Raw genomic sequence first — 24,685 nt, 5'->3', positions numbered from 1 at the left:
CTGTGTATTTTGTACAATGGGGGTGGGGAGGAGACCTCAAATGTGTATTTATGTCCCAGAATTTTATCTCACTTTGGCTGGGATTCTTTGTTGACTTTCTTCCTAAAACAGTGCTTGTCACATTCTCCAGGAAACATGACATTGTGACAGCACATTAGAATTTACATTATTGTGATAGTGAGGAAAAAAAACAAAAACAGAGCCTCCAGGGCTTGAACGTGCCTCTACCTGGCCACAGGTGAGGTTGTTGCCTGGACACTTCCGGCAAGGCTGGCCCGCCACCTCTTCACCCATCTCTGCACAGAACTGTGTTTGCAGACAAGGCCCTTCCCCTTCAGCTGAGGCCTGCTACCCAGCAGCTTCTCTGGCATGTACGAGGGACTGTGGCTGGATCCTAGGCACCAGGGTGAGCAAGGGACAAGGTAGGCACAGGAGGTGGCAGTGCCAGACTATGCAAGCCTCCAAGGCCATGGGAGGACTTTGATCTTCTTGTTCTTGGTACCAGGGATTGAACCCATGGGGTACTAAACCACTGAGCCATAGACACAGCCTTTTTAAAAAATTTTTTTATTTAGAGACAGGATCTTACTAAGTTGCTTAGAGCCTCTCTAAGTTGCTGAGGCTGGCTTTGAACGGGAGATCCTCCTGCCTTCGCTTCCTGAGTGGCTGGGATTACAGGTGCGCCACCTCGCCCAGCTGGGACTTTGATCTTGATGCTTGTCTTCATCCTGGGCTGGGTGGCTGCTGGCTGGGGTTGGACAGGGACAGAATGGCCAAGTAGGGAGAAGGCAGGATGCGGGTGCTGGAGGAGGTAGAGAGACCAGGCATGATGCGGGGGGTCTGAGACAGGAGCGGAAGGTGGAGAGAAGGTGATGTCAAGGGGTGCCCTGTGTCCGATTGCCATAATTGCTGTGACAGTTACCACAAACCAATTGGCTGAAAACAACATGCTTTTTTCTCACAGTTCGGAGGCCACAAATCTAAAATCAAGGTGTTGGCAGGGCCAGGCTCCCCCTGAGGGCCTCTGGAGGATTGGTCCTTCTCTCCTTTGTAGCTGCTGGAGGCTCTGCCCCTTCCTGAGCCCTGTCCCCAAGACTCCAGCCTCTGCCCACGATTGCACCGTCTCCCCCTTCATCTGTTTGATCACTCACCTCCCTCGGGGGACTTAGGCCCACCTGGGTGTTCCAGGGTGCGCTTCTGCTCCCACAATCCTTGTGGACTGACATTTTTGCCATCTGAGGCTGTGGTCACTTTCGCCCCGTGTAAGCTAACATTCCCAGTTCCAGGAGTTGGGCTGTGGACGTACCTTTCTGTGGGCCACCATTTGGCCACGGCAGTACTTAAGGACAGTGGTGATGTAAGCTGGCACTCATAGAGTGCTGACCGAATGTCAGGCTGTGTCCTAACCCCTTTGAGTGTCTAGACTCACTGAAATCCCAGGGCCACCTTAGGAGCGAGGCACTATTGTCATCCCCTTGATAGATGAGAAAACTGAGATGCAGAGAGGTCAGACATGCCCATTGTCACCACCAGGAAGCCATGGAGCTGGGATTTGAACCCAGGTGTCCGGCTCCTAACCAGCAGGCTGCACTGCCTCTCTGCACTAAGATGAGAACCCCATCAGAGGCTCAGGGGTGGAAGGGAGGACGGGAGTGTGGCGTAGGAGATAGTGAGCCACAACCCCCGAGGCTGCGTCTTCTCTTTCCCCGCCTCATTGCCAAGCACAGCCTCCGCATCCAGGTTTCTGAACCTTCCCTCTACCCTTTTAGCATGGGGGGAAATGTCTCCCAGCCTTCTTCAGAAACACCTGCCCTGCTGTCCAGCCTTCTTCCCTGAGGACTGGTTTTGGGCTCTCAGTGGCCATGCAGACTTGTCAGGTAGCTGGAAGGCCATCATAGTGACATTCAGGAGGTAAGGGCCTGGCTACAGGAACCCGAGGAGCCCAGAGCCCAGCACTGCCCCAGGCCACTCTCCTGAGGAGTGGAATCCTGCAGGCTGCTGCCTGCCTGCCCTTGCCACCATCTTCTCCAGATGTCTGCTCACTACCAGGTGCCCATCTTGGAACGTCACCTTCAACCCCGGTCCTGTTCCCTGCCTGTCTAGGGCTTAGGGCTCAGCTTACATCCAGCTGGGTTATGATTGGGAGCGGCTATGTGCTACTATGGGAAAAATACCCAATTAAATGTCTGGAGAATCGTTCCCACCCTTCCTCCACTTTCACCTGAAATATGGGTAAACTGTGGACTGTGTGGGTGGAAGAAGGAGGGCACTTGGGGTGCAAGATGCTGGCAGAAGTTGGGGAGTAAAGGCAGAGGTGGGAGAAGATGGATTGTGTTTGGAAATACCAGTTGCAAGATGACTGATGCCGGAGGCGGGGTGGAGGGCAGATTCCAGGGCGTCTGGGACACCAGTTGGAAGGAAGGGAATGGCGGTTTTATGAGAAATGATTCTGTCGCAATTGCAGAGATTCTCTGCTGATGTAGTTGTTTGTACTCTTTAAAAAAAAAAAAAAAAGAACGACAGTAATTAAAAAGAATGATAGTAGGTACCAGATCACTGATGGTGCCGGGCGTGGTTCCAGGCTGTTTATATGTATTTTCCCATTTCCACTGATGTTCCCATCCACTCTGGGAAGGTGGGTCCCATTATCCCCACTTAGAGGGGCAGACATGGGATGCCCTGAGGTTAAGTGATGTGCTGCTTTCATGGCTCCTCTGCTGATATCACATGGTTTCAAGCCCAAGTTACAGGAAGATTTGAAAGTGGCAGGGTGTCTGAGAGGCACTCCTGGCCATGACTCCAAATAGCAGCGGCAGCCTCTAGACCCTTAGCAGATCAATTATGAAAAGCAGAAGACGCCCGGCCCCTGGAGGAATCGCGCGACCGCTGATCCTCAGGCGGAGGTTGTGAGTTCCTCATCGCGCTCCCTTGGGCATCCCAGCGGCTCTGTACTGCAGGACAGCCTGGAAACCAGAGAGGCGGATGGAAGCTGAGGTTCAAGTGATGCCTGTCCCACTGCTGATCTGCAGCACAGCCCTGGACAGTGACAGCACCAGCACCTCCTCGATGGGAGCTGTGGACTTACAGCCCCTGAGGCTAGGAGGGCAGATGCAGTTAGCTGCCTGACCTGGGACTGCTGCCTACTGGCTCTCGACACTGGCCATCCCTGCTAAGCCTTGACAGAGGAAGGGGACACTGCTGGCCCACCACCTTCTGCAGTTCCTCATCTCCTCCCACATGCATGCCTTGTCTCCTGTTGACTGCTTTGGCATCGTTCAGGGTGAAGACACTGAGAGACCAGGAGGGCTGGGACCACGTCAGCCCTGGCTCTTCCACCCCCAGCTCCCATGTGGTGACTGGCATGCAGTGGGTGCCCAATAATGATTCACTGGATCAAGGAAAGAATGATTGAGTTCTGGAGTCAAGAGACCTGGATTGGAGCACCGGCTTTGCAGCCCTCGAGCCTCTGTTTCCCATGGGCACAGTGGGAAAATGTTCTGAATGTTAGGGACCATGGGGCGAGTCCAAGGGAGATGTGGGCATGTCCTTGTACACTGGAGAGGGCTTGATATAAAGAATCTTTATCACGAGCTCTATGTAGTTAGGACTAGTGTCCAGGAAGCAGTCAATAAATGCATATTTAAGGAATGACCTCCAGCAGTGGTTCTGGTGTTACCAGGCATTGGTCAGCCAATGAGCAGTGTCCGAGCGCCTGCTTTGCTCTGTGCCCAGCTTCTGCACACTGTGAGTGGAAGAGCAAAGCAGGAAAACCTGACCTCTTGGACCAAAGCAAGCCCTCGGAGCCTGAGGGTGTCAGGGGGCCATCTCAGCAGGGATGAGGGGAAGTGGGGGCACAGACCAACACCCTGAGAATCTTGGAGGGTCCACAGTGACCCCCAAGGAGCTGCAGTGAGTGCCTGTGTGTGCGAGGTGGGGGAGGAGGAGAGGCCATGCAGGCTCCCGTAGATGCTGGTACACACCGATTATCAGGGGTGCTTGTTAAAACTGGAGCAGCCCCAGAGATTCCAATTTTGTACTTCTGTTATAAAGCTTGGGAAGTGACATTTTAACAAGCCCCGAGGTGTTCTGATACCATGGTCTGTGCTTTCAGAAAGGACCACCCTGTGCCCTGGGCAAGCCTCTGGGCCCCAGCTTTTGGTTGTCAAAACCTAGCCAAACAGAGTTCCTTAAAAATGCACCAGAGACAGTAGCAGTCTCTCTGTATTTGCCTATTCTGGACGGAATTTTTTTTTTTTTAGGTTCATATGCGTGAAATGGGTGAATTGTATGTTACATGACTTGTATCTCAAAAAAGCAGTTTTTAACAGAAGCACAGAAAACAATGGAAGTGCACCAAACTGCATTCTCAGGGATATTTTCGAAAGGAACGGGGCATTATTTTTGTACACATTGGCAGGAAGGTTCTTAGAGTTTAGCGAATCGGAGCTGAGGCTATGGCTCCACGCCGCTCTAATTATGGTCCCCGAAGCTCTCAGTGGGAAGTAAAAAAAACCAGAATATTCTTTCTGAAGCTCTTGTGTGCTACCCTGGAAGGTCTGTTTTGCAAAATTAATCAGCTTTGGGCCAGTTTCGGATCCTGAATCGGTTGGGATTTCTGAGCCGTAGTTAGAGAAAACATGTTGGGGGAGAAGAATTTCTTCTTTTTATGTTCGTTTCCAGGGCATTAGCTTCATCCAGCTGATGTGCCAGGCCCAGAGGTGGGATACGAAACTCAGGGAAGTGATCCCTGCCGTTGAGGGAGGACCCCAAGTAGCAAACATACAGCTAGAATATGTAGGAGAGCCTGGGAAGTGTTGCTGGAAGGCTTCGTGAGGGTCTTGAGAGAGTAACACCCACCCAGGGGAAAATGGATGAAAAATCAATTACAAAATCTCCAGGAGTAAACTGCTCCCTCAAAAGTAATTAGGAATATTAAATTCCTCCTCTCGCTAGCATGAATGAATGTTGGCCATTGAGGAAACACAGTAGGAACATCCCAGACCCAAACCTTGGCTTTCGAACGTCCACTCAGATGCTGATTGCAGCGGGCAGTGAGGAAGCTGCTGCAAGAATTATTTACAGCCTTCGGGGATCTTGTTTATCTCTCTGAAACAGGGAAGGCCTTGGCAAGTGAAATGAGGTGCTCCGTAGGAGACAGGGCAGAGAGAGCCGGGTATTTATTGACAGCCATTTCTCGGTTAGTCCAAACTTGCTGAGTGTCAGGTGTTATGAGCGATAATAATAATAACAACCACACTGGCAGCAGTCCCCAGGGATTGCTCAGTCCTGCAGCTTCATAGCTGCTGTCCTTCTGTCCCTCCTTATAGCCCTATAAGGCAGGTAGAAAAGGAACCACTGGGCTTGATAGGGGAGGACCCCGAGGTGGTCAGAGGTCAAGTGACTTGCACAAGGTGTTTTAGTGACCAAAAGACCCGACCAGAGCAATTTTAGAGGAGGAAAAGTTAACTGGGGCTCAAGATTTTAGAGGTTGCAGTCCATAGATGGTGGACTCCTTTGCTCTGGGACTGAGGTCAGGCAGAACATCACAGAGGAAGGGTGTGGAGGGAGGAAGAAAGCAGCTCAGAACATGGCACTAGGAAGGAGAGAGAGAGAGAGAGAGAGAGAGAGAGAGAGAGAGAGAGAGAGAGAGAGAGAGAGAGACCAATCACAGGGACAAAATATAAACCCCACAGATACACCCACCAGTGCCCCACCTTTTCCAGCCACTCCCCACCTGCCTGCAGTTACTGCCCAGTTAATCCAACACTGGTCAGGTTAAAGGTCTTCTATTCCCACTTATTTCACCTCTAAACTTCTGGCATCGTCTCACATATGAGTTTTGGGGGACACTCATATCCAAACCATAACACAAGGCCACCCACTGTGTGGGTTCTGCCTCTTGGACTCTGCAGATGTGAGTCCCCCACGTTGTGGCAGGTGGCAGACGGGAGGTAGATGGCTAAAAACTGGACCAGAGCGTCTCTGTGACAGCTTCAGGTCCTTTTCCTCCAACTGCCCCCTCCCACTGAGCCCATTCACAATCCTGGCTGCGGCCTGGGGTTGGGCAGGTTTGCTTTACTGTCATTACTGCTGTTGTTATTGGAAGTGTGTTTCCTGAGTGATATCAGAAGGAGCCACTGTTCAGCATGATCTTTCTGAACCCCACTTGGTGCTCGGCAAGGGCTTTGCCGTGACTGAGTGGTTGGTGCCATGCTAGCTGTGGCCTCCCCAGGGAGTGGGGCACGGGGAAGGCACAGCGTCCCTTGGAGTGGGCCTGGGCCAGCTCAGCTGGAGGCCGTCCCAGCTTCCCAAGGATGCTCACAGCGGCCAGCCCTATGCCCCACTGGCCTTGGCAGAGCTCTGACAGGCCATGGCAACGGGACAGAAATGAGGATGAATTCTTCATAGAGCTGACTTTGTTTCAACACCAGGCCCTTCCTTTTCCTCATGTCCTCCTTCCTTCTTGTCATGTCCTTTTCAAATAAAAATCAAGGAATTTTTTAGTTTATGTTGTGTTTTTTTTTTTAAGATTTAAACAGTTCTTAATAAATCTAAGAACATTTTTATTTAAAAAGTAAATAGCCGGATGCGATCGCACACGCCTGTCATCCCAGCAGCTGGGGAGGCTGAGGCAGGAGGATGAGGAGTTCAAAGTCAGCCTCAGCAACTTAGCAAGGCCCTAAGAAACTCAGCAAGACCCTGTCTCTAAACAAAATATAAAAAAAGCCTGGGGATGTGGTTCAGTGGTTAAGCACCCCTGGCTTCAATCCCTAATACCAATAAAAAAAAAAAGGAAAAAAAAATGAATAGACAATCAACCGAATGTGGAAACATTTTTTTTGTGTGTGCGTGTGTGTGTGTGTGTAGAGCGTGCACTCATGCAAAGGACTCAGATTGATAATACTGAAATAACTCCTACGAATCAATAAGAAGAAAGTACATAATGCAATTAAAACAGTGTTGAACAGACTCTTTACAAATGGCCAAGACACAAATGATGGTGCCCAACATTAGTATTTGTCACAGAAAAGCAAAGGCCAACTTTCAGTGAGATGTCACACACCAGAATGGTGAAAAATAAAAAGACTAACAGTAGCAAGTGCTGGTGAGAATTTGGGACCACCAAAATGTGAGTGTGTGTGTATGTGTGTGTGTGTGTGTGTGTGTGTGTGTGTGTGTGTGTGTGTAGTGTCCTTTCTTGAGTGGGGAAAAAATGCACAACTCTGCTGGCATGTTGATTTTGTTGTTGTTATTGAAATTTTGTGTCCTATGACAGCCCCCAGTCTGGGCATTGCTGTTGTTTGTGGGGGTGAAGAGGGTGTTTGAGGTTGGCAGGGTACAAGTGGTCAGTCGTGTTCACTGCAATGAGGGAGAATTTGGAGAAGGAAGTAGTAGCATCTGAGCTTTGCCTTAGAAGGTGACATGAACTGTTCCCTCCAGGGGACAGGAGGGCCATGATGAACTTTTCATGCTAGGGCGATGACCAGAGGGAAGGGCCGGGGAGGGCAGGCAGGCCTGGAAACAGAAGTTGGGCCCAGGCCCAGGCAGGTACAGTGGGGGAGGTAGCATAGCTTCTCAGATGCTCTGCAAAGGAGCCTACAGGACTAGCGATGGACTGGGTGTGAGTGCTCGTGCCAAGTGGGAAGCTTGGCCAGCTCCTAATTTTCTGGCTTGGGGACCTGCAGAGGGGCATGTTGGCACTAACACTAATGCAAAAGGACCGAAGCACTGATGACTGCGGCCGTCCACTGAGCGCTTGCTGGCGCTGGGCACTTGTTGAACACCAAGCTCACGTGGGAACCTCACACAGAGGAAGCAGTTTCTCTGTCGCAATCTGCAGTCCCTCTTCCCTGGCCACATTGGTATTGATGGGGACTCAGGGGAAGGTGGTGAGTCTGGGTTTGGACCTGTGGGTCCCTGTGTGACCTGGTGCTGAGGGAAGTGCAGGGATGGAGTTTGGAGCTTGGGGTCATCAGGCTGGTGCTGCAGGAGGGCAGGGCCACCTAGAGACACTGCTGGGAGAACACTGCCCAGAGGGACAGTCGGAGCCTCCCCACCTTGGCAGCCCCTCCACCCTCTTCCTAGCTGTGATTTGGACGCTTGATTCTCTCTTTCCTGCAGGTGTGCCTGGAAGGTTAAAGGGGCAGGTTTGAGGGGCTGCCGGGCCCTTTCTTTTCCTCTTTTATTCACTCTTGAGCTTTTGTTTGGGGCAAAACTCAGCTTTTGGAAATAAACTGCAGTAGAGACAGTGGGCTGAACAGCCTCTCAATCATTCTGCCACCAGCTTCAGTCATGGCTGTGCCTGGGCTGTCCCTTTCTTTCCTTAAAGAATAGATTTCTTTTGGAATTAAGCCCAGGGGCACTTTACCACTGAGCTACATCCCCAGCCCTTTTAATTTTTTTTTTTTTTATTTTGAGAGAGTCTCGCTAAATTGCTGAGGCTGGCCTTGAACTTGGGATCCTTGAGCTTTAGCCTCCTAAATCACTGGATTGGGGCATGTGCCACCACGCCTGGCTTGGTCTGCTCCTTAGCTGACCTCCTGGCATCACAGTCCTGCAGGCACCTTCTACTCGGGGGCCCATCTCGGTCCATTTCTCCTACCATCTGCTTCAGCAAGATGAGCTGGAGCCTCCTCACCCTGCCTCTTGCCCATCCGACCTCTCCCTGACAGTCCTTCCCCATCGTCTAGTCCTGACCACCAACCTCCTTCTTCCTTAGTTGGGAAGATCCTCCTGGTGCCTGGGCAGGTCCCAAGGTCTGGTTTGTGTTCTGGGTTTACACCTGTGTATATCTCCACACACTTGCAGAGCCCATCAGCACCCCCATATGCTATGCATCCAGGGTCTGGGGGCCACATGCTCCATACGATAGAGCATGTGGCCCCCAGACCTGGCATTCAAGGCCATTTATAATTATTCTTTTTTCTTTTTTCAAATTAGTTGCTCAAAACATTGCAATGATCTTGACAAATCATATATCATGCATTTGATTCAAGTGGGGTATGAATTCTTATTTTTCCACGTGTACAGATTGCAGGATCACATTGGTTACACAGCCATGTTTATACATTTATAAGTCAACCCCAGCTGAATCCAGAGAAAACCCTGGCCCTTCTCCCCATGCTGAAACCCCAGGATTGCCCTTGTCTCCTGGGAGTTTGATGTTGTCTGATGGCCAAACCTGCTGGACCTCTTGTAGGGCAGAGCTTTCCTGCCACAGAGACCTCTGGGCTGAGGAGACCCACGTGAATAGGATAAGCCATGACCACCACGGCAGGGTCACCTGTGCGCCTCTCTCATCTCCTGGTGTCCACTCTTCTGCTTGGCTGCAGAATCCTCCTTCCAAATTAAAAATTTCTGGAAGTCCATGTATGGAATCCTCAGGAGGAAACACTCCTGGTCAGAACCCTGGCCAGTAGGGTCCCTGACCATGTCGGTCTCCCTCCAAGAGGTCTCTTGGGGAATAGTTTGAAATGCCTACGTTGGAGTTCTTAACTTTCAAGGACACCAAAGACCCCACCCAGGGACAAGGCCCTCCCTGTGCCTCCCCATGGTGCCCATCTGTGTCATGCTCGGTTGGACAGGATGGCACAGAGCCTGAGTCAGAGCCAGGGCTGGAGAGGTGGCTCAGGGGTGGTTGTTGCTCCCAGGCAGGCCCACCCTGGGGTGTGGGTTGGCAGGGGAGCCACTGTGCCAACAGCCTCGCTAATAATAGACAGACTGAAGCCCACATAGAGGACGTGGTGGAGACTGAGAAGACAGAGTGCTGTCACTCCCCTGGGGTCTGTGGCAGGCTGAGGGGTGGGGAGTGTGCGGCTGCACTCATGGGGGCTGGGTGGGCTTTCGGAGCTGTGTCCTGCCCCTGGTGGGCCCTGGAGAGAGCTGATGGAGGTCCTGCCATCAGCGCCAAATTCGATCCGGTACACTGTGCACAACTCTGAGGATTTTTTTTCTCCTTTCCTATGTGAAGTTTCAGTTTTCTCAGTAAACAGTAATTAAAACCAACGTACGCAGAGACAACAATGCCACATTTTAATTTATCTATTTCGGCTGACGGCATCCGCCTGCCTCCTCGAGAAAGTCCTTTGTTTTCCATGTCACCCACCGGGTCAGGGAGACACCTCTGGGTGGGGCTGTGTTCTCCTGTCCCCCAGGGAACACGGGGAAGGCAGGGTGGGCGTGGGGTCAGGGTGGAGCCCCGCAAGCTGCGTACCCTCCGGATGGGTGATGCACTTCTCAGGCTCCTGTCCTGCTCAAAACCCTCCTCCTCCAAGAAGGTCCTAGCCAGTAGCCTCTTCTAGGAAACCCTCCGGGTGGCTGTTGTCATTGGCAGGACGAGCTCAGTGTGTGGCTCTTGGAACTCACCTGTACGTAAATACTCAGCCCCCTTTCCCCTGGCATGAGCCCTTGCCCTCTCTTGGCATGGTTTCCTTCTTATTTCTCTGTTTCTGGAAGTTTCCGTGGCTGTGCCTTTACTCCTGGAGATTGCAGGAGGTGAGGGAAGCTGCCATTTCATCCTTGATGTTCCACCCCCAGGCCTCATGAGTCCTAGGGGGGTATGGATGGCTGGGTCTAGGCTCCAAGCCAGCTCCTCTTTTGCCAACCGCATATCCTTGAGTTGGTTATGTAAACTCTTTGAGATTCTCTTTCCAAATCTGTGAAATGGGGATGCGGCCATGTGGGGACATGAGACGATGTTTGCGACGTGTGTGGGTTTGTCCTGCCCAACACACAGCAGCCCGCAGGAGTTGGGAGCTGGTAAAATGACTTGTGAGGGTATTATTCTGCCCTGGTGGGCCCTCTGGCCACTTGCGTTGTTCCTGGCATGATGTTTGTGATTGCCACTTTCCCGATTTAAAAACCAGACTCTGTGTGCCCTGTTGCTGTGTAGGAGAATCCAGCACGTCCTTGAACATCTATTTTAGAGCAGTGTGAATGGGATCTTGGGGAGGTGTCAGCATCCTGGGCCCACAGGAGTGGGGGTTCGTGTGTGCTCAGACAAGAGGCACCCCTGGGGCTCCTCAGCAGTGCGAGGCAGCTGTTGGCCCAGCGGACCCCATGAGCCCCTCTTGGCCCAACTGTGGGCACCTGGAGGCTGAGCACGGATGGGCTGCCCCCCACCCTGGTTGGGAGGGTGAGTTGGCACCAGGGTTTCATGGAAAGCTGTGAGGTGGGAGCCCTGCCTCCCTCTGCACTTGCCTGCACCCCACTTTCAGGCTTTGGGGAGCTCAGCTGCCAGGTCCCACGCACATCTCAAGTAGAGATGCCGAGGGGAACATCCCATCTGCTGCTTGCTCTACCCCAAAGGGAGCAGGTCTTGACGGGATCTGTGGAAATGAGCTCACCAGCCGGCAAGCAGGTGGATAGAGGCTGAGCCTCGCAGAACGCGCTCAAAAGGATGGGTCGGCAGGGTCCGGAAGCCTGGTTGTCCTGTCAGCAGATTGGCCTGAAATAGCAAGAAATAGGGAGGGGCGGGTCCCCATATGGTCCTGTCTGACCATACCACTGTCTCCTTCCACCACATGGCTAGAGCTGGACTATAGGAATGAAACAGGGGGCTGTGAGGAGAACCCCTTCCCTTTGCCTCAGGAGGGATGGGGTGGGGTTGTTGCTATCCTGGGGTCTCTATTGCTGAGAAGGAAACCCATAAGCCAGACCCCCTGCCCCAGGCTGGGCTGCCCCTCTCTTCATTCCATCCTCTGGATGTGTGCAGAGCTTGGTCCCCTTGCTGAGCTCCCAGAGGGGTGCATATGGTGTTCTGGGGCTGTGAGTGGAGGAGCCACGGTTCTCAAGCATGTAGAGGTGCTGGCACACGCCCCCACCCCCAGTACTTTGAGTGGATGAACTCATCGAACCCTCACCACTGTATGAAGTGGATGCTTATTATCCTTGTATGAGGAAACTGAGGCACGAGGCCGGGGTCTGCACAAGGGCATTCAGCCGATAAGTGGGAGATTTGAACTCAGAGCCAGACCCTTGACCATTATGAGACAGAGATCCAGGATAGAGCCCCTATGTGCTGGATCCCTTGGGAGACACCATCCCCCCAGCATCCCACTCAGCAAAGGCTTCCAGGAGGAAGCCACATGTGCAAGACCTGGCCAGGCCAAGGGGTTGGGGACATGCTGTCATAGCAGAAGTCCCCTGCCATCTCGGGGGGTGGGGGGTGGGATCTAGGTGAGGGGGTCTGGGGGAGGCTCTGCTGGAGTTAGGAGACCCAGGTGTGCCCTGGGCAACTCCTGCTCTCTCTCAACTCCAGTTGCATCACTGCTGGAAGTTTCTAGGCTCCTGTGTGCCTGGGAATCCCACCCCACTGATACTGCCGTGTATCAGTGCAGTCATTCTTTGGTTCCATTTTGATTTTTTCTTTAGTTTCTGGTTTGAAAAACGCTCTCCTGACTCGGCAGAGAAAAAGACATGGATTTTCTAACCACACTCAAGGCTCAGAGAACAGGAAGGAATGTATTCTCCCTCATTTTATGGATTAGGAAATTGAGGCCCAAGGAAGCCATAAGACTCATCCTAGGCAGGTTTCATTTCTGCTTGTTCTTGTTTTTTGTTTTTTTTAAATAAACTGTGGTTCAGTATGCACAGCATAGCACTTATCTTTTTAGCCATTTTTAAGTGTGCAGCTCGGTGGCGTTATGACTTTACTGTGCATTGGTCACTTCTGACCCTGACCTGTACTTTTTCCATCTTTCCATCTTCCCACACGGAAACTATGTACCAGGTAAACAGCTCCCAGTGCCCTCCTCCAGCCCCTGGCCGCCACCATGCTGCGCTCTGTCTCTGTGAACCGGATGCCTCTGGGTGCTTCAGATAAATGCAGTCCACAGTCTTCCTTTCCCCTCTGCCTTATTTCACTTCCTGCTTGTTCTCTTCGCTCCTTTTTTTAATTGTGAGAAAAAACAAATGTGTTCAAATAGTTTTTCAAGGCTCAGGAAGAATCTGTAAGCCTAAAAAGAAAACAAAGTCACAATTTCACAGCAAGGCTGCTACTCAGGGGGAAAAAAAAATCATAATTTTTTTTTCTGCTTAAAAATGAATAAACACTGAAGAGCCCTCCTCTCCTGTTTGCAGAATTCATGAAAGTAAAATGTCCTTGGCCCTCAGGCCTGGCGAGGGGCCCAGGAAGCTGTGACAAGTGTTTTGGGGCACAATCCTGGGGAAGAGGCAGAGTGGGGGCCGCATGCAGCCCTGCCTTCCCTCTGTGTCTGGGCAGGTACTCCCCTGCCCCTGGGGTTGGAGCCAGCTTTGCGAGGGAGGGTTCTTGCAGGTCTTGCTCTAGAGGCACCAAACTACCATGTGTAGGAAATTTCCCAAATCCTTGGAGTTTAGAGAGCCCCACAGGAAGTCCTGGATGAGGATCCTGAGGCTCAGAGATGGGACGTGCCCACACCAAGGTCACCCAGCAAACAGACAACACCTGAGTCCCTGGTCCCAAGGCAGCCTCTGCTTTAGATCCAGATATGAAATTGAGCGTCCCCTCAAGGTATGTAATTCCAAGGTCATCCAACGTCTTTCCCATCCCACCTGATCTGCTGTCTGTCATGGGGAAGACCCATTAGATCTTGAATTTCAAGAAGCTCAGGAAGGTCACCATCTGCCCAGGGGTCACCAGCTAAGGGTTGCCAGAAGTAGGGTGGGGCTGGGACCTGACTCCTGGTCAAGGCAGAAGCCTGGTCTCCAGTGCCCGCCCCGCCCAGTTCATGCCCCGCCCCCATGCTGCAGGGTACCCGGCAGCCATGTCAATCCACCCTGGCTTTGACCTTCTTAACGTCATCACTGTATAGTGTACATCCTACTCATTCATCTCTTTGACATTTGACATTGACTAAAAATTTTTCTATCCTCCTTATTTATTCTCCCCAATTGGAATGGCAGGTCTCCAAGGACAAGGATTTTGTCCCTATGTTGTCCCTGACACCTAGTGCCATGCCTGACAGAAAGTAAGTTCTCAACAGTTCTCCTAGAGTGGGTGAGTGGGCGAGTAAGTGCCCTTCCCTGGTGGCCACCCTCCTCCACCCTGCATCTGCCGTCTCCCTTTTATGCATCCAGACTTGGCATCAGCACCAAGGCCCCCTCCTGCAGGAAGTCCTCTCCGATTCCTGGTACTGAACCCAGGGCCTCCTCTGGCCCCATCTCTGCCCCTTTCACGGTACACTTCCCCACTGTCGAAGTCTGCATGTGGGTGTGCCCCCAAGTCACCTGTCGACATCGTGATGCCCACTGTGATGGCGTTAGGAGTAGGGTTTTAGGTGAAGGATGGAGCCTTCATGAACGGCACTAGTGTCCTTCTACATGAGCCCCCAGGGAGCATGTGACACGGTGAGAAGTCACCACCGATGAATCAGGAAATGGGCGCTCACCACAAACGGAACCTGCTGACCACTTGATCTCTGACTTCCCAGCGCCCAGACCTGCAGGAGAGAAACTTGTACCTTTTACAAGCTGCTCAGTATTTCGCTGTAGCATCCTGAGAGGACCAAGGCCATTCTGTGCTGTGGTCTCTTTTTGGCCCCCCTCTCCTGTCCCCTGCAGCTGCAAGGACTTGCTTTGATTGGGTTCTTCCTGTTTGCCCAGTGCTTGGTGGAGCTTGCGTCAAAAGAGATCCTCGGGAAATGCCTAATCTGGGAAACTGAGTACACATGGCACTAACCCTGCGGCCGGTCGGTGGCCTGCGGTCAGGCCATCCCAGGCTCAGCCTCCCGTCACTTCAATGAGAGTTCAGTGCAGGCTACAAATGGAGTAAAGAGAAGTGTGTTTAGCCTGCAGTCATGGAGGCTCAGAGGCCAAAGTCAGCAGGAAGGGAGACAATGGTGTGGCCCATGGTGACGGTGGCAGGAGGCAGCACATTGAGGCGAGTGAGCATGGAGGCCAATGATGCAAGGCAGGGAGAGAGAGGGTGGGGCCAAGCTGAGGTTTTGACCTCAATCCCCTGGTGAGGACTAGTCAGGAGTCCCATGAGAAGTCCCCCTGAAGGCACCCCGTGGCCTGAGGACCTCCTCGAGGCTCCCACCCCAGCTCCCTGCACCAGGCCTTGAACATACACGTCATTGGGCTCCACCCTGCCCAACCACAGCAGCTGCCCAGCTCGCTTCCCTGTGTTACAAAGGGAAACCGAGGCATGTGAGTCCCCTGCCCAGCTGCAGTGGCTGCCTCCAGGGACTGAACCTCCCCTGGTCCCCCTGGGGCTGCTGCTCAGGGCAGCCACTGTGTCCTGCACAGGCTTCCCAGCCCTGGCCACGTCTTGGATGTACTGGTCCCAACCCCTGCCTCAAGGCCCACTGCAGCCTCCTCTTCCCCTGCTCAAAGCCACCCACTGGTGCCTCTCCTGCCCCTCCCAGCATGGGTGGCACCTGGTAGCTGGTCTGCCGTCTGGCTGGCTCCACGCGGAAGCCCCTCTACCCTCTTTCCTAGGCGAGGAACCCTCTCACTTTTCAACATGGTCAGGGCCAGCCTCAGGCACAGCAGTTGGGGTGGGCATAGCTGATATGGGCTGGGGGACCCCCTAGCAGGATCTCAGCCATGGGATGGGCCTGAGTCCTGGGCCATTAGGACCTCAGACTTGGGGATCTGGAGTCTGGGCACAGCATGTTAATGGGACCCTCATGTTCCACTATATCTTTCAAGTGAGATCAATATTATGTCTGTAGGGTCAGGGGCAATAGGGTGGAAGCAAGGAAGCAGCCCAGGATGTTGGGGTGCTGGGAAGGTCACCTCTTGGAGGGACCTCTGGGACCAGGTACCTGCTGCAGCTCATGCTGCAGAGAAGTAGGATCTGTGACAGGTCCTGGAAACTGGCAGGTTCCTTGAGCAGAGTCTTTGGTCACAGGGATGTGTGACAGGGGCCCGGCACTCATCCATCAGGCTGGGAGTAGCCGTCGTGTCCCCAGCTGGAGGACAGGGAGGCACGTAATTAGCTCCAGCTGAGTGGCTGCCGAGGCAGGGAGGCAGCTGCCTGAGGAGCAGGAGCCGCTGCTGGGGGAGTGGTGGCCGGGCTGCGCTTGGCCTGCGTCTCCAAACCCGCGCCCAGCCAGTGTTGTGCATGTCCCTTGGGCCTGTGGGTGATCCACAGGGACAACTCTGGCCTGTGTCCCAGGAAAGACAGTTGGATTTGGGGATGTGGCTCCCCCAGGGAATTCAGCAGGCTGGTGGCCAGCCTCACCTGCCTTATTCCACATGATGGGCTTGGTGGTGTCCTCAGGGCCAGTGTCCCCTCCTGGCAGCTCTGCCTCAGCCACTAGGACTCACAGGGCCCCTGGAGGAAGCTGAGACTCCTCTCCCTCTCCAAGGCCTCCCTGCCTCTGCTCCTCACACTACCCTTCCTGGGCATTGGACCTCCCTGGGCAGTGCTACTCACCACCCATCTCTTCCCCTGCCTCTCCTCCCCCTTGACACCTTTCAAGTGGCTTCTCAGGTCCCCACATTAGCTCTGGTGATGTCACTGTCAGGTTGAAGTGCATTTGAGAACTTCCAGGCTGGGCACAGTGGTGGATGCCTGTAATCCCAGTGGCTCGGGAGGCTGAGGCAGGAGTATTGCAAGTTCAAAGCCAGCCTCAGCAATTTAGTGAGGTCCTAAGCAATTTGGGGAGACCCTGTCTCTAAATAAAATACAAAAAGGGGCTGAGGATGTGGCTCAGTGGTTAAGTACCTCGCCCTCCCCCCCTGTTCAATCTCTAGTACTGTCCCCCCAAAACAGAGTTTAATGGATACAGAGCTTTTTCTGTTGGAGAGGATGAAAAAGTTCTGTAAATGGGTGCTGATGATGACCACCCAGCATTGTAAATGCACTTAACACCACCAAACTACACTTGAAAATGATCAGAATGGTTAAAAAAAAAAAAAAACCACCTCCCCAGGGCCTCAGAATAAGGTGCACCCCTTGTTCTGGTGTTACCCACCCCCAAGTTTATGTCCCCTTCTCCCAAGTTCCCAGTAAGTGGCCAAAGGACAGGACCACTCTCTGACCCCAAGACTTACCTTTGCTTTTCCTGTCTCTCTGCCTTTCCTCTGGATTCTCAGGATTATAGCCTAATTCCTTCTTTTGGTGAAATCATCAATTCTGTATCATCCTCCTGCAGGATTCCCAGCATTCTCAAAGGCATTTTACCCTACCCCCGGTAATCTCTAAAAACAGTTTTCCCTGAGAGCATGTGGTCCGGGGTATCTTGGCTAGGGCAGGAGTACAGGCATTGGGACTTACCAATCATGAGACCTTGGCTTTTCAGTTAAGCTCCCTGAACCTCAATTTCCTCCTCTGTTACAAGAAGGCTAATAACTGCATCGACCTCCCAGGGTCATTGCAAATATTGAATAAGATACATGGTGAATAAGAAATGAGATAATGCATGGAAAAAATCTAGTCGAGCACCGGGCACATGGGTCAGTGTTAAATAAGTGTTAGCTGGATATGTCTAAATTGACTCAAAATCTGGCCTGGAGCATAAACAAAACTCCAGACTGTTAGGGCTCGAAGGGGCCTGAAAGATCGCTGTGGCTGGCAATGGCGGTGTCCTGCCACCTCCTTCTCCTCTCCAACATGTTGGCCCCGTCCTAAGTTGCACCTTGTGTCCGTGAACTTGGGTGGGGCCTGTGTCCCACAGACGAGGTGGTCAGTGAGTTCCATGAGTGCTGCCCGAGCCCCTCCATGCCATTCCTTTTCTTCTCCCTTGGCACCTGGTGGCATCCAAGATGGGGCCCCTCCGTGTCTATGGTAGGTCAAGCCTCCTGGCTGAAGGAGAAATCAGCTTTTCCTAGGGCGAGCCATGGAGATTTGGGGGTTGTTTGTTGCCACAGCAGAAACCCCTCCCTTGACCAACTCAGCCTTCTTAAGCGCAGGCATGTGAGGAGGGGGCACAGAGGGTGGTGGGCAGGTCTGCGGTTGAGAGATGCCTGATAGAGCTGAGCGTACTCCATCTTTGATCTCTTTCCCATGTCTGAGCTTCCTTTGAATGAGTCCTGTGAAGATCACAAGCCAGTCAAACCCATGCCTGAGTTCCGTAGTGAATGAGCTTCTTGCTGGACACACATCCTTCCCAGGGTCACTGGGCTAGGTTGCTCACAAGCCACCCATCAGCCCCTCAGTCCTGGACCATCCATTGCACCACCTCCCAGCTGGCCTCCTCCTTCCCCAGCAGCCTCCCCCTCCTTTCTGGCTCCCAGAGGCACCTGGAGGAAGCAGGCCTCACTTCCCTCTCCACTCCCCTGATGAAGGCCCTGTGGTGACCTGTTGCTGCCCAAAGGAAAGAAGCCACAGGCGTTCAAGGCTCCTGGGTGCTGGCCCAAGCTTGTTCAACCTCATCTGTACTTTCTCCTGCCATATCCCTCTCCCTCCTGTGTTCCTGGAGGCTCCATTTCTCCTGCTGGCCTGTCGTCTCCCACCCCTGAGCCTCTGCTCACACGGAACTCAGCCTGGTGTGCTCCCTGCACCCATCTTTCAAGGCGTGGCTCCAATGCCACCTCCTCCAAGAAGTCTTGTCGGAATATCCAGGGCGACTGAATGTTTCTTCCTTTTGCACGACTTGCATCTCTACACACTTTCCATTTTTATCCTGCTTTGTGTTAAAACTTTCATTTGAATCTTCTATCCCAGCGGATGGCTGAGACTGCATAACCTTTCCTGTGTCCCCAGCACCTGCCACAGGGTCTGGCTCCTCATCATTCATCGTTGGAGCAATGACTGTCTGTTTCACCCTCTCTGGATTATGAATCCCCTGAGGGCAGGGACCATGATGTACCCATCTCATACCCCTCGGACCTACCCAGGCCCCCAGCCAATGTCGAACCCATCCATCCCCCAAAAGCAGGGAGAAAGGGGTAGAGATGGCTTGATGGCACACAACAGGACAGAAGTTCCGTCCCTTATCAACAGGTGATCCAGGTGCCCATCCCTAGGGGAGCGTTGAGACGACGTGATATTTGCACAAACCTAGAGAAAAGAGCACCCCTCCCCCCCAGCAGGCAGCATGCACCATTTGCATTTGTGACCCTGACTTTTTAAAATGTCACACCTGCATATGCAGCAAGATTTATTGACAGCTAATTAGGAAACACAGTTTGTGTCTACCAGCCTTTGAAAAACATTTTGTAAGTCAGGTAATTGGCTTTAACGGTGCAGAGGAGAGATGTGCGCTGTGGCTCCATCCCTCTCAAATAACTCTGTGGCTGGCCAAGAATTCAGAGTGACAGCTCCAGGGAGAACTCAGAAGTGCCAGTTTTCTTCTCAGTGTTCAGGATGGACAGCCTGGCTCTCGGGAGACTTCTGGAAGCAGATGGTCTGTCCATCACCCCAGGGAAGGGGTGTGAAAAACTCAAGCTGGCTGGAGTTAATAAGCTCTTTGGGATGGAGCTCTGGAGATGGCTGCTTGTATTTCAGGCTGGACCCACCAGTGGGGACTGTACCTGCCACGAGCAGCGATTCCAGCCCACCTGCATGCAGTCAGCACCTGTCTGGGGGCCTGGCCCTTGGCTAGGCACAGAGAGACAGAAGAGAGGTCATGCAGGGAGATGTGGAAGGAAGGAGACCCCAGGAGAGAGCCTGGGCTAAGACAGCATCCCAGCCAGACCCCCGGGGCTCAAGGGCTGCCCATGGGAAGCCCCTTCTTACCACCAAGATCAGTTGATAGTTGGGGTCCTGGAGGCTGTCAGCTTGTGACATTGCCCCCAGTGATGATTCCTCTCTTGGTTTAGTGGTAGTCTTCCTGACTGTCATAGGAATTTGAGGTTTGGGGCCTCTGTCCCTTTCTAGGTCTTTGGATTCTTCTCTGCTCACTCTATGAGGGGAAAAGAGCACCAAGCACCATGGCCCACGTGGGCCTAGCACACGTCACCTCTGTCACATTCTATGACCCAAACCCTGTGGTCACACCTCATATGCAAGGGAGGCTTGGGAGCGTAGCCTCTGAGCACCCAGGAAGAACAGACCGTGAGCGTCACTCAGGGTGGACTCTGGTCCTTGCCTCCCGAGGCTTGACTCCATCTCTGCCCTTGTCTGTGAACAACTTTAGGCAGAGGGGAAAGGAAAACACTGGAGAATGATATTGGCCGAATTATATTGTTATATTGTGCCCCTGTAGGAATATGTAACAACAGATCCCACCATTATGTCTACTTGTAATGCACCAATAAAAACTACTAAAAAAAAAAACTTCAGATAAACAACTCACCTCTCTGACCCTCAGATTCTTCATCTGTTAAAATATGGGTAATAATAGGACACAGTTCGTAGGGTTGTTGTGAGGCTTAAGTGAGTTAAAATATATGAAGCAATGAGAATAGCCAGACACAAACAAGTACTATATAAACACTCACTGCTATTATTATTGCTGTTCTAGTGTCCAAATTTAGCACATCTGTTAAGGACTCTTGAGTACCTGTTCTGTTCAGGGAATGTTTAGATGTTGCATGGACTCACTGTTTCTGGGGTAACTTCTAGTACTTGGTAGATGATCATAAAAGGTTTGATTGAATTAATTGTAGTGGCTCAACAATATTGTGTGTTTAATCCAGTTGTCCGTAGCCCTGGCTAATTTTTAACATCATTTAGCAATAATCAATGTGAAGTCCCGTTCTTGGGTTCAGGAAGTCAACCACCAAACAGGAAGAAGGAGATCTAAGAGGTGGAGAAAGCATCCAAAGTGTGGAAAGCCCTTCCCGATTAAAAGTTACTATCTTTATAAAAGTCCTCTGTGTGATTTTGAATTCAAGTAAAACAAAAAGTACTAAGAAGAGAGACAAAGAAAAACACTCAAAAATCCCAGGGGCTTTAACATGACCTGACTGCTGTTGTGTCTACATATTAGAGATGGAAAGAAAGACTTTTCTAATGTGAGGTCATTATTCATCCTATTTAAATCTGATGTTAAATGGGATTTATCTGCACCTAACCCAAGAAAATAGGGACAAGGAAAGCGGAAGGAATTGTTCAACGTTAAACAGTTTTGCCTTCACTATAGAACCATAGTTGTTTTCAAAATATCTCTCTAAGGGTAATAAAAGATTATGGAAAGCAGTGAGGTTAGAATCCTGGCTTTTAAACTCCGGTGTTCAATTTTAGATGGTATCGATTAAAGCCCTTCCATGACAGGAGAGGAAATTAGCCTCTTCCCTCCTCCGTCGTCTCCTGGAGCTGATGTTCCTCATTATCTCCACGTTGAGTGGAGCTGGCTTTCACCATCATTGTTCTTCACCACAAGCCCTCCACTCCTGAGATCTTTGTTTTGATTCATCTTTCGGTTGCCTAGATTTTGTCAATTAGTTTCTCTCTCCTTCCGCGACCGTGAAATGCTCGTAGGTGTTTGGTGATCAAGATGATGCATGCTGAGTTTGTAGTTTCCACTGACAGTGTGCACTGTGTGCTCAGGCACAAGAGCTGCAGTCTGAGGCCACATCCACAGAAGTCAATACCCAGAATGCAGGAGGTGACCATTTCATGGAGTTCAGGGTTGCTCAGAGCTCTAGAAGCACTCTGAACAAATTAATAAGGAAATGATGAACAACCCAAGAGAAGAATGGGCAAAGTCACCCATTCAAGAGAGGAGGCACAAACAACCCAGAAACCTATGAAAAGATGGCTTACCCTCTTTAGTGATCAGGAACCCACAAATTGAAATGAAATATCAAATACCCACAAGACTGGCAAAAAAATTAAAGTTGGCAAGGATGTGGAGCCGTGAGATCTCTCAAACATTACTGGTGGGAGTGTAAATGGATCACTTTGAGAAAGTGTGGCAAACTGTATGATTCAACAATTCCGCTTCCAGGTTTACCCCCTAGAGAAACTCTGCCTGGGTTTGCCAGGAGATATGCACAGAAATGTTCAGCCATCACCACAACCAAACAGAACCCTGGAAGCAACCCAAGTGTCCATCGACAGGGGAACACACAACTGAACCGTGGTGCCGTCACCGTGGCAGGCTACTGCCTGCGAAGGTGAAGGGCCTGCAGCTGTGCTCAGCCACGGAATCTGTCAAACGTGACAAAGAGCCACAGGGTAACTGTCAGTGGAACACACAGCATGATTTCACAGGTCAAATGAAATGGCGGTGTTTAGAAACCTACCCATTCAAAACTCCAAAGAAAAGCAAGGATGGATCAATGCAAAGTTCAGACTCCGCCCCATTGGGCGAGGGCAGGGTATGTGCAGGTGGGCACCTGGGGGCTTCAACGAGAGCAGGCATTGGATGTATTGCAGGTGTCTATTGCTGTTTTTCATATCATATATGAGGTATATGCATAGGGTGAATTCCTGTCTCTGAGTGAGCTATTTGATAAGAATGGATTCATTTTTTGAGATGGGGGTCTCCCAGTGTTGCCCAGGCTGGTCTTGAACCCTAGGGCTCAAGGGATCCTTCCTCCTCAGCCTCAGCTGGGACTATAGGCATGCACCACTGTGCCAAGTTCTGAATGCGTACTTAAAATAAAACTGCATTCTAAAGTTACAGTGCCTAGAATTGAATCCTTACCATTTATGTGACCTTGAGCAAGTTATTTAACTTAGTGAGCCTCTTTATCTAGAACACAGAAATAATAATAGTCCTGACCTTTTCACAATATTGTGAGAGATGAAGTGCTTAGCACTGTACCTAACACATCGTGAGGGCACGGTATGTGTTAGCTAGCTTTATTTTCTGTGCAGAGCAGATGGAGGTATTTGGGAGACCATGCTAGGTGCTGCACCCCCAAAACATTGGTCCCCCGGAGCCTTCCCAGGGAATCCCATAAGGGATTATGAAGCTGTCTCGACCTGGGATGGTTAGAAGAGCAGAGGGCATTGAGACTGAGGACATCTCGTGGAGTCAGATTGGCTGTTTGGGTGTCTGAAGGTCTCTCGTGGGGTGGAGGACTGTCCTTGTTCAATGAGGTCACAGAGCAGGGGCCAGCAAACTTGGGCGCAGGGGCCAAAGCCTTCTGCTGCCTGCTTTTTAAGTAAAACTGTACTGGAATGAGGCCCTGCTCACTTAGTCACCTCTGGTCTGTGGCTGCATGCATGTAACAGCAGCAGGGTCAAACAGTTGCTATGGAGACCATAGGGCCTGGGAAGCCTAAGATATTCACTATGTGTCCTTTGTGAGAGATATTTGCTCAGCCCTACCCTAGCATGAGAACTTGGAAACCGGAAATGCAAAAGAAAGGATATTCCAGGCCAACATAAGGAAGAACTTCCTAAGAAGCAGAGCTGGCCAGGGACAGAGCCTTTTGCTGGTAAGGGACTGAGGTTCACGAGAGGGATTGGAGCAGAGGCGCAGGCTCCTCTGTGAGGGAGGCAGGGGACAGATTGGACACCTGAGCTTTCAAATTCTTCCATTCCGATGTTCTGGAGTGAGCAATTTTCAGTTTCAAATGGGTTGCTATTAACTCTGGCATTTTCTTGGCACTTTTACATTGAAACTCTCAGCAACATTTTCTTTGAAATTTCTCAGTCAAAAAAAAAGTATTTTAATTCTTTAAAAATGAGATTTAAATGAAAATGGATTTCATTCTGGAGTCTCACTTTTTTCATTAAAAAAAAAATTGATTTTCATGGCCCTTGGATCTGTTCCCGTTTTTTTACGTGCTGAATTTTAAGAGCCCATATGTGCCGGCGATGATTTGTCCACCGCAGGTCCTTATAGGAAAGGAGAAGCCATCGGTCATGAAATAGTGGAATTTGGAGGGAGCCACTGGGAGCTGCCTTGGATGTGGAGTCAAAGAGGCAGGGAGCAGAAGGCACCAGGAGCTGAGGTGGAGCGTGGGAGGTGACAGTTGCTAAGGGCCAGAGTGGGGCTCCAAGGGGCGGGGCTGCAGATGGGAGGCTGTGGCTGGTCCTAATGATGAGTTGGATGGGTGACAGAACCTTGTCCCCTCTGTGCTGGTCAGGTGGTGACCGGGCCAACCAGGCAGCTCGCCCTCTGCAGGAGCATGGGGAGAAGTTTCTAAGGGGGATTTGGGGAGCGGGAGAGCAGAAGACAGAGATGAAGACCATCTTTCTTCCAGGATGCAGAGCCTCCTTCTAGGGGCCTGATGGCTGAAGGGCAGCTTGCCATAAACAACTCCCAGAAAGGTGTCCCGCCCAGTGAGCGGCTCTCTAAAAGCCGACAGACAGACACCTTTAGTGGGGTACCAAAGAGCTTCCAGTGTTTCCCTGGCTTACGCAGCAGCGGGGCCACCAGAAGGGACCATCATAAACAGTCCTTTAGGGAAACATCTCCAAGCAGCACTTGGGAAGGAGGCAGATGCGAAACGCACTTGAAGTTGACTTTCACCCGAACTGAAGGACGGGTGCTGTAAAACGCGCCTGGCGGACCGTCTGCGAGGCGTCCCCAGGAAACCGACGCCTGGAGAAATTCCCCGGTGTTTTGATGAACTGATCATCAGGCAAATTGATGGGCCGTGAACTCACTGCCAGTGGGTAGCCGTGGCGTCTGTGCCCAACACCTTGTCCGTGAGACACTCGCTGCCCTCCCCGGGGTCGGAAACCAAAGTCAGACTTGACAAGGACCTCTGGGGTCATTCCTGCACAGGCTTCACACGTTGTTTGCTACTAGCAAAGAAACCTGCTTTTCAGATTCAGAATTCTGTGGACCCTGATGCTGTGTCTGAACCGCATCAGAGGCAGGGCTGGCTACCGCGGAGGGTAGCGCTCCTGCCGCTGTCCCCAGGCCCTGCTGGGCTGAGTTTGAAACCTCCAGGTTGATCTAGCTTC

General features: G+C 51.7%; 1 protein-coding gene across 1 annotated transcript in view; it reads left to right on the top strand.

Annotated features, from left to right (window-relative positions):
• Positions 1-24,685, top strand: part of Gabbr2 (gamma-aminobutyric acid type B receptor subunit 2) — a 352,225-nt gene that overhangs the window by 84,430 nt on the left and 243,110 nt on the right. The window lies entirely within an intron of this gene.

The sequence above is a fragment of the Ictidomys tridecemlineatus genome, chromosome 4 (genome assembly GCF_052094955.1).
Source record: "Ictidomys tridecemlineatus isolate mIctTri1 chromosome 4, mIctTri1.hap1, whole genome shotgun sequence".
NCBI classification, from domain to species: Eukaryota; Metazoa; Chordata; class Mammalia; order Rodentia; family Sciuridae; genus Ictidomys; species Ictidomys tridecemlineatus.
Note: the sequence above shows the minus strand (reverse complement) of the source record. Positions and strands in the feature narration are given on the sequence as shown.